The sequence below is a fragment of the Thermobia domestica genome, chromosome 5, assembly GCF_964235325.1.
Source record: "Thermobia domestica chromosome 5, izTheDome1.hap1.1, whole genome shotgun sequence".
NCBI lineage: Eukaryota > Metazoa > Arthropoda > Insecta > Zygentoma > Lepismatidae > Thermobia > Thermobia domestica.
The window spans coordinates 256492844-256502972 of NC_137458.1; the positions used below are offsets into that span (position 1 = coordinate 256492844).

General features: G+C 35.4%; 1 pseudogene; it reads right to left on the reverse strand.

Annotated features, from left to right (window-relative positions):
- Nucleotides 1–9063: 9063 nt before the first annotated feature.
- On the reverse strand, nt 9064–9741 carry LOC145685483 (histone-lysine N-methyltransferase SETMAR-like; annotated as a pseudogene).
- Nucleotides 9742–10129: the final 388 nt, after the last annotated feature.

The following is a 10129-nucleotide window of genomic DNA, read 5'->3' on the forward strand; positions in this document are numbered from 1 at the left end:
TTTTTTAAAACCACAAAAATTCAACTTTCTCTAATTTTCTGGAAAGCTACGCATTAGAATTTAGTCAGAATTAGTCCTAAATCATTTCCTTCAACTTGTTTACATCTATCGATTGGTTTATCATCGTTAAAAATAACCAATATGAGTATCTCAAAATTTACGTTGTAACATTAACAGAGTACTTTATATGATACTAGCAAAATCTACCAATTGCGGAAAGAATATGTATTGGATATTTTATGATATCAATACTTTAGGTAAGAAGGTGCACTCCATTTATCATGTAGGGTGGGATACCATCAGGGCCACATATTTTTCTCAAGGGCGCCGATCCTCCGTTTGGTTGGCCCCCAATGCTCATGTGAGTCCTCATGTATTTTTATAAATATATGCTTTTTATATGCATTTTTTATTGTTATATGTATTTTTTACGCATATACAACATTCTGCAGAATTTGAATTCAATTTGTCTTAAAATTCTTATATATGCCTTCTTAAACTCTTGTCTGCAACAAAACACCCACCTGAATGTTCCCCCTCCCAAAGTTACAGAGAAATCAGCACATTGCCTGTCACAGATTTCAAGCTTTAAATGACATTTTCGATTTCAGGCATTGTTATTTCGGTAATTTGGAGTGTCGAGTGATATACTTGCAGATTCGTATGACATTAGAGTTTCAGTGTTATAACTCAAAGGATCATAATTGTAAACAGACTTAAAATAATATGTAAAAGCCTCTGCAATATCCTTGTTAAACTTTAAGCTTTCGCATTATACATTTGGAGGGAAGGAGGGCTCGTCAAATGCCTTGTTTTATTTATGATAAAATTCCAAATTTGTTGGATCATCTGCTATGCAATTCTTGGAGTTAAGTAAATATTCTTATATGCTGTCGCAATTTCGGCTTTACATCCCTCCTTAAATTACAGAATTTATTGCGATAATATGAATTATTGTCTACTGTATTCTTCCAGTTCCAGACTTCTCTTAATTTTTTGAATTATTTCTGAGTTAAACCACACAGGAAAAATTTTATTACTGTGATCCTTTTAAGTTGGAATGCATTGTTTAAATGTGCCATCAATTAATTCATAAAACTTTGTTACAGCTTTTTTACATATTTAAACGACGTAAACATGAAAGGCAATTCTATTTTACTTTTGAAAGTTCTAGACACAGCTTAAAATAATCTGTTTTCCTGAAATTAAAACCAGATGATCGATCTATTGTTTACTTTTTATTTTTTCATCTAATATAAAAACTAAAGTTTTAATATCAACAATAGAATGAGGGATATTGAAACGGATAAGTTGGAAACGAAGACTTTTCTTTTTTTCTTTTCTTTTTTTTTTAAATAATTGTGGACAGTATTGAAACTGTTAACATCAGAAGAAAAATATATAGTGTATTTACACGTATATAAAGCGCACTTTCCTACCTCTCAAAAAATAAACCTAAGAAGTAAGTGCACAGTATACACCAAGCACTGCCGTTGTTAGCTTTTTAAATCTGGGGGGTCGGATGAATCAAAATCAAAATCTCTTTCCGACAAAAGTTATATATACACAAAGTAATATAGTTTCTATATTATATTTGACTAAAATCTGGGGGGGATACATCATCTCGGACACCCCGCTAACGACGCCGGTGCATCAAGCAATATTTTTGGCAGATCAACGAAACAATAGATATTTAAGTTATAGGTTTATAACGTATTTACTCGCATGTATGACACACTATTGATGTCATAGAAATTCGAAAAAAAATGAGAATCTGTTAAGAGATAATTAGATTACACAATAAAACTTCTTCAGGATCAATGCAATCGACCAGGAAATATTAATTAATATTAATGTAGATTGTTGAAGGACAAAATACTATATTAAATGATGAAGAAGTTTCCCTTTCCTCCATTGACATCGATATTAGAAACATTATATTAGCATTGACATAGGCCTATATGACTATGTATATACCAAGCTTTCAGTATGAGGAAAGTATACAATATTTCAGAAACCTTAATTTAATCGTATTTCAACAATGGGAGTTCCTCTAAATCTAAATTGTCTAGAGTAAAGACGGTATATACGATAGTGAGTAAAATGACAATTTAGATTAAATTTTTCTGTAAGTTTGAATTTCTACAGATTTTTTAAAATATTTTATCTCTGATTTTCTTCCGTTGGATTAATATGCTACGTCCATGGGAGTTCGCAGTGGAAGGCAAGAGGAAGCAAATTGCCCCCTCTGGACTTTTAAAAAAGATTCAGTTCCTCGGAATACTTGCGTACTCACCCACTACAGCATTTAATATATTTAATGTAGTTTAAAAAAATATGCAATGAGTATCAATAATAATTGCATCCTATGAAGCATTATGTGCATCAAGGTATGTATGTTTGCAACTTCGTTTATGTGTGTCATTTTTTTGTCCAGTTCCCTATTGGAAAAAAATATTACAGGGGATTTTGGGTGCTCCCTCTTTTTTCAATTTCCCTATCGAAAACAGAACGCTCATTGTGCATGGGCAGTGGTATATTTAGGGGGCTATCGGGATCAAAGACCCCCTCCCGAAACAAATTTGTTAGTTTTTCGCATTCCACATAGAACAATAACTCTTCTCACCATTTCTAAGATTGTCATTGACTTTCCATTTTCTTATAGTCGGGAGGCAGAATAAATTATTATTAGGTTTCGTTCAACCCGAGAGAGTGAAAGCAACCAGTCGTCCTAAATCAGAAGTCTACTATCCTGATCATTTCTAGACCTCCGGTCGCTTGATGGGAGCGTAAGCTCTCCAAGTACACCCCTTTCCCCCTCTACTGAAGCTAAAAATTGAGCGTTTCAAATAAAAGGACATAATCAAGAATTTAATGAATTTCTTTTTTCGGTTTTATCTGTAAGGTATGCTTTACGATCTTGTCTATCCATGCTTTAGATAGACCCAACGGATTTTCGAAAAATTTAACTTAAACATTAAAAACTGTCATTTTGTTCTTAATATTTTCTGTTTTGCTCTGCATCTGAGCTAAGTTATGAAAAGAACATCCCTAATTAAATTTGTAGAGCATTAAATTGTCTTTCCAAAGGTACCAATGTTGTTAGGTTTACGTCCAAACGTAGCCGTTCAACGAGGTAAGTTTGAAGAAAAGTGAACTTCGATTCGAATGCTGAGGCTCCGAATGGCACTACTGAATTTCAGCTCCGTCACTCAATAAAGGTTTTGTTTCCGAGATAAAAGCTGATTCCCCCCCCCCCCCAATATTTAAAGAACAGGTCTCACCCTTCTCCCTTGAGCTCTCCTGCACTGTGATGATCATTTCTAGATCTCTAGTCTAGATACGACCGTGCGTTAAGGATCACAAAATTTTGAGACAAGCAGAGATGTCTTTCATAGCGTTTAAGTCAATTTTCAGTTGATATTCAGGATGATTCCGAATTTTCAGCTCTATTTGTATGCAATAGGTATTTTCACTGGTCGTTGAAAATAATTCCTTATTTCTTTAACAAAACTATTTATCTCACCATAATGAAAAAGTAGAAAACATAAATAATGTAAGAATATATGTAAAGATGTCTTAAGTGAGGGCAAATATCATTTACAAGTGATTTATACGATGATTGATAACATCGTTGTACACCCGAAGGGTATTTCTGAAATCAAGAATGCACCCGTATTTTCTCAATGGTGGCTTTAAAAAATATTTTTTGCAGAAACCTCAATAACTCTAGTTGTATGTAATTTATGAGAATATTACATCAAGCGTCATTAAATACTTACTTATTACTGGAAACAAGCAAAACTGTCATATCGAATCTGCACAAAGTATTTGCAAAATTACATATTTCTTTAGTCTTTTGAGTCCTCATCAGATGAATCATTTCTGGTACATAAGTGTTTATAAGCAAGGTTTCTGTTTCATGCATTTCTTGTTAGTGTTTTCATGCATTCCACTGAAGCCCGTACACACTTGCAATTGTTTGTGTCGCACATATGTTTATATGTACTAGACTTTATCCTTGGGCAACTTTGAGCCATAGACTCCTGAGTGGTCCATTTGGGCACCAATTTTCTATTTGTAGTTTGCTAACGAAAATGTTCGACTTGAAGGAAGTCAATTTTTGAGTCACTGGCGTGCCGTCAAATGTATGTTTGAAGGTGTGCTCACTTGATGTGGAGCATTAGAGCACACTTCATTGGTGGAAGTTGGTCTGAGCTTTTGTGACTGACCAAATCAGCACAGACAGCGTTGATCTGAATTTTTGTGAGTCAGTGTGGAGATTCATCACAAATTCTTCTGCACGTGCTAACGTCTCATCATCCACATTACCAGATGCTAAATTACTTAGCAAGTATGATTACAATATGCATTCTATTCATTCTTTTCTCCAATTTCTGCGAACTGACTGGTAGTATCGTTTTCAGCAAGTACATGGAATGGCATATTTCATCGTTGAGGTCATTCACAATTGTATGGATTGGAATAAATTGTAATTTTGTTGCTGTTCTAGTAGACATCCATATTCTTCTACTTTAATTGTTAAAAAAAATGTATAAAATGAACAAGAACACCTGTGTCTGTGGAGTCAATGAGCAGCTACTTATAACCGTACCTGAAAGCATGGTATGCGTGAAGTATTATCCTTGTATCAGCCTATTCATGATTAGACTTCAGAAATGGCAGGTCTTCTCCCTGTGATGATTCCACTTGAAGTAAGTCTGTAAGTCCACCCGATGTGATAACTAACTGTTCGTTCTTCAATGTTTGCCTACAGAACCTATTCAGCTCTAAAGAAAGAAATGCTGAGAGGTCAGATTTATTTTCAGGCAAATCAATAAAACTGGGGAAGCGGACAATCTCGACCTTCAATATTTCTCCGAATCTGTCAGTAAATACTTGCTGTTCGCCTAAATCCTGTATCTCCTTTAATAGAACATGGACAGAAAATTGTGGAATAAATCATTAATTCCGCCAAATCACCAATAGTCAGTTCGCAGACATTGGAAAACGGAAAGCATGGAATGTATATTTTAAAAAATCATACTTGGTAAGTAATTTAGGATCTGGTAATATGAATGATGAGACGATAGCACGTGCTGAAGACTTTGTGGTGAATCTTCACACTGACTCACAAAAATCTTCGATCAGTGCGGTCTACGCTCATTTGGTCGGTCACAAAAGCTCAGACCAACTTCCACCAATAAAATGTGCTCTAATGCTCCACACCAAGCGAGCACACCTTTAAGCACACATTTGGCGGCATGCTAGTGACTCGAATATAGACTTCCTTCAACTCGAACATTTTAGTTGGCAAACTACAAATGGAAAATTGGTACCCAAATGGACCACTCACGAGTCTATGGGTAAAAGTTGCCCAAGAATAAAGTCTAGTACATATAAACATATGTGCGACACAAACAATTGCAAGTGTGTGCGAGATTCAGTGGAGTGCGTGAAAACACTGTAACAAGTGTTATAACTTACTTATAAACAGTTATGTACCAGAAAATGATTCATCTGATGAGGATTCAAAATACTAAATAAATATGTAATTTTGCAAATACTTTGTGCAGATTCGATATGATAATCTAGAATATTATAGTTTTGCTTGTTTCCAGTAATAAGTAAGTATTTAATGTTGTTTGATGTAATATTCTCATAAATTACATACAAATAGAGTTGTTGAGGTTTCTGCAAAAATATTTTTTAAAGTGACCATTGAGAAAATACGGGCCCATTCTTGATTTCAGAAATACCCTTCGGGTGTACAACGATGTTATCAATCACCCTATATATCACTTGTAAATGATGTTTTCTCTCACTTAAGACATCTTTACTTATATTCTTACATTCTTTATATTTTCTACTTTTTCATTATGGTAAGATAAACATTTTAGTTAAAGAAATACGGAATTATTTTCAACGCCCGATGAAGATATCTATTGCATACAAATAGAGCTGAAAATTCGAAATCATCTTGAATATTAACTGTAAATGGATTTTAATGCTATGAAAGACATCTCTGCTTGTCTCAAAATTTTGTGATCCTTAATGCATGGTCGTATCTAGACTAGAGATCTAGGAATGATCATCACAGAGCGGGAGAGCTCAAGGGTGAAGGGTGAAAACCGTTCTTCAAATATAGAAATAAAATAAGCTTTTATCTGGGAAACAAAACCTTTATTGAGTGACGTGAGCTGAAATTCAGTAGTGCCATTCTTAGCATCAGCATTCGACTGAAATTGCACTTTCCTTCAAACTTACCTCGCCGTACAGCTACTTTTGGAAGTAAACCTAACAATATTGGTACCGTTGGAGAGATAATTTAATACTCTACAAATTTAATTAGGGATATTCTTTCCATATCTTAACTCATTGCGAAGATACAGAGCAAAAAAGAAAATATTAAGGACAAAATATGCCAATTTTTAATGTTTAAGTTAAATTTTCCGAAAATCCGTTCTGCCTATCTTAAGCATGGATAGACAAAATCGTAAAGCATACCTTACAGATAAAACCGGAAAAAGAAATTCATTAATAACTTGATTAGTTTCGGAGATATATCCTTTTATTTGAAATGCTCAATTTTTTAGCTTCAGTAGTGGAGGGGTGTACGGGGGAAGCTTCCTCTCGCATCAAGCGACCGGTGGTCTAGAAATGATAGGGATAGTGACTTGATGATTTAGGACCTTCGGTTGCTTTTATTCTCTCGGGTTGATCCAACTTCTATTTTGGTGACTTTTCCAGATTCTGCCTCCCGACTATTACGCTCTTTGTTCAGAAATAATACTCTATTTTTCAAATTTAATTCCACGTAAAAACTGCGTTCTTTTTTCTTTCATCCAAGCTGCTCTTTTGTTTCTTTCTTTCCTTTTTTTAGTTGTTACTTTCTTTCATTTCTCCTATCATACTTTCAACCGTTGTTTGTTGTGATTCAAGTCGGCCATCGTCAATATCACCAAAACTAAGAGGACCCGATAAGCGAAACTGGTGTTCCACACCAACTTGATTGGTTGACGTTCGACACCAACTAACACTACAATTAGTGTATTTCAGCTTCAACTTGTCTCAACATTTTCTTTCAGGTAAAATCATTCACAAATAAAACTGAATATTTTCATTTTTCTTCTAAAATGAAATGACTTAACTTGAAATGAGATTACAAAAATTCAATGTGTGCGGAAGCGTCATTTCAGATTTACCTTTAGTGGTACCTCCACCGACATACGAGTTTCACATTTTTTCCTAGTATATTGGTAGACGATCGATCAAAATATATTTAATTCTCAAACTCAGGTAGGCAATTGACCCCTGCTTCCCCGAAACTTAATCATAAATACGCCACTGTGCACGGGTATTTAATAAATACGGCACTAGCTTAGGACAGTAAAGGCGTGAAAGGCGTCAGTTTGCTACAAGAATTTACTAACTTTGTAATTAATATTGATGATTATAATGATGCTGTAAAATGACTTCTCTTTTGATCCCATCCACCATTTATCCCCGCCAACAATCATACGTTCTAGGTACCCTATTGGCTGAATCCAAAAATAAATGCTTGAGAAAGAAAAGGTGGAAGAACCATTTAGCGAGATCATCACATACGGACATTTTGAAGATACTATAAAAAACACCGTATGTTCCGTTGAATACGATAAACCAACATTCATTTATTCTGCCTTGAAAGAGGATTGGTTGTCTATTTGCTGTTATTCTTAAAAGCTACATCACTCTATTGAAACTGAGGACAGTTATCACAGTGTATGTATGTATGTATTTCACGCATAACATGTTACTGTAAAATGTATACCATAAATTTTGTATCACTGACATTCAACTTGTATTAGTATCTCTCTCTCTTTTTTACTGTTTATTCTCTGTCTGAGTGTTTGTCGTAACCTTGTAGGTGAAAAAAATAAAAACAAAACTGATTGGCAAACTGTCCTTGACTCGGTCATTGAATTCTCACCACCCTATTTTTTTTTCTTCCGAAAAATATGTTTCGTGATTTTTTTCTTGTTATTATTACCGTCGTTTACATCCTCCTTTTCTTGTCGTTGTTGATCTCATTTCTCTTTTGCTTTTTTCTTCTTTCTTTTACGACTCCACTTGAATTATTAGCCCATTCTCTTTGTTAAGCTTCTTTCCTCCTTTTTTTTTTTCTCCTAGTGTAGCTTCAGGTGCCTTGCTGAAAAAGTGACTACAACTCGAGATGAGAATAGTACTACGTCTAACTAGGAACAGATGGCGGTGTACGTACAGGACTATTTTTAAATGTATTAATTGAAATTTTGTAATTTTTGCAAGAATCTTCGTAAAAGAAGAATTACTATTTATGTATTTATTGAAAGAAATGTTGAAGTTCCGAGCTCCACTACAGCGTCCATATTTGTTAACTCAGTTAGAACAAAAGGGTGCTAATTCAAGATTTTCATTCATCAGGCAAAGATTTTTTTAAAAATTCAAATCAGTGGGTGAAAGCAATTTCTTTATCACTAAATTCCCAATCTAATTACGTTTGTGGTATTTTGAAAAATGAAAAGTCTTATACTCTACGAATGTCTGCATCAGGGGCATCATTTCAAGTTTTGCTTGGTAGGAGTAAGATCCTTCATATATATATATACGAGGTCGGTTTGATAAGTCCGTGCAAAATTGAAAACTACTGCATTTTCATGGATAACATTATTTTATTTTTCAGCGTAGTCTCCTTTGAGGCTGATACACTTCGTCCAACGCTGCTCCAGTTTGTTAAACCCCTCTAAATAATATGATTGGTCCAACTCTGCAAAATAGACACTAGTTGCTGCAACCATCCCCTCGTTTGACGAAAATCTGCGTCCCGCCAACCATTTCTTCAGATCGGGAAACAAGTAGTAGTCCGAGGGGGCAAACCTGGCGAACAAGGGGGATGCGAAAGGAGTTGGAATTTTAATTCCATCAATTTTACGGCTACAATGACAGATGAGTGCACTGGGGAATTGTCGTGTTGAAAAAGAACTTTTTGTGGGCCAATTGTGGACGTTTTTCTTCCAGCTCAGTTTTTCAACGCTCCAATAACTATGCATAATATTCACCTGTAATAATTTTCCCCTTTGCTAAATAGTCGATGAGGATTATGCTTTGAGAATCCCAAAAGACAGTCGCCATCACTTTCCTGGCTGAAGGAACGGTCTTCGCCTTCTTTGGTGCAGATTCCCCGCTAGCAACCCATTGTTTGGACTCTGCCTTGGTTTCAGGTGTGTAGGGGTGTATCCACGTTTCGTCCAAAGTGACGAAACGCCACTTAAAGTCCTATGGATTCCGTTGAAACAGCCGCAAACAGTCCTGGGAACACCTCATACGATTTCGTTTTTGATCCACTGTGAGCAATCGCGGCACCCATCGTGCGGATAGCTTTTTCATGCCCAAGTGTTGGTGCAAAATATTATTTACCCTTTCACTAGAGATGCCCACAGCACTAGAAATCTCACGCACCTTCACTCGTCTATCATCCATGACCATATCATGGATTTTCTCAATGATTTTTGGTGGAGTGATCTCGATAGGGCGTCCAGAACGTTCACCGTCACTTGTGCTCATATAGCCACTTCGAAACTTTTGAAACCACTTATACACTGTTCTAATCAAAGGTGCAGATTCACCATAATGTTTATCTAGCTTCTCCTTCGTCTTTTGAGGCGAAATACCTTTCATAAAATAATGTTTTATCACCACACGAAATTCTCTTTCATCCATATTTGTGAAACTCACTCGACTTACTCAATTCAACCGCAAGCCAAACACAGAGCACTAAACAGAGCTGCCACTTGGTGTATGTTTTACCAAGAGATGTTACTAACTGACAATCACCTCGGTACGCATCAGTGTTGTCCTATCTCGGACTTTGCACGGATTTATCAAACCGCCCTCGTATATATATATATATATATATATATATATATATATATATATATATATATATATATATATATATATATATATATATATAGAGAGAGAGAGAGAGAGAGAGAGAGAGAGAGAGAGAGACAGATAGAGAGAGAGAGTGTGACAGAGATGAAGAAAGAAAGAGAGAAGGGGAGAAATAAATGTACATCTTCACTAGTCTACTGTGTACCTTAGCGCG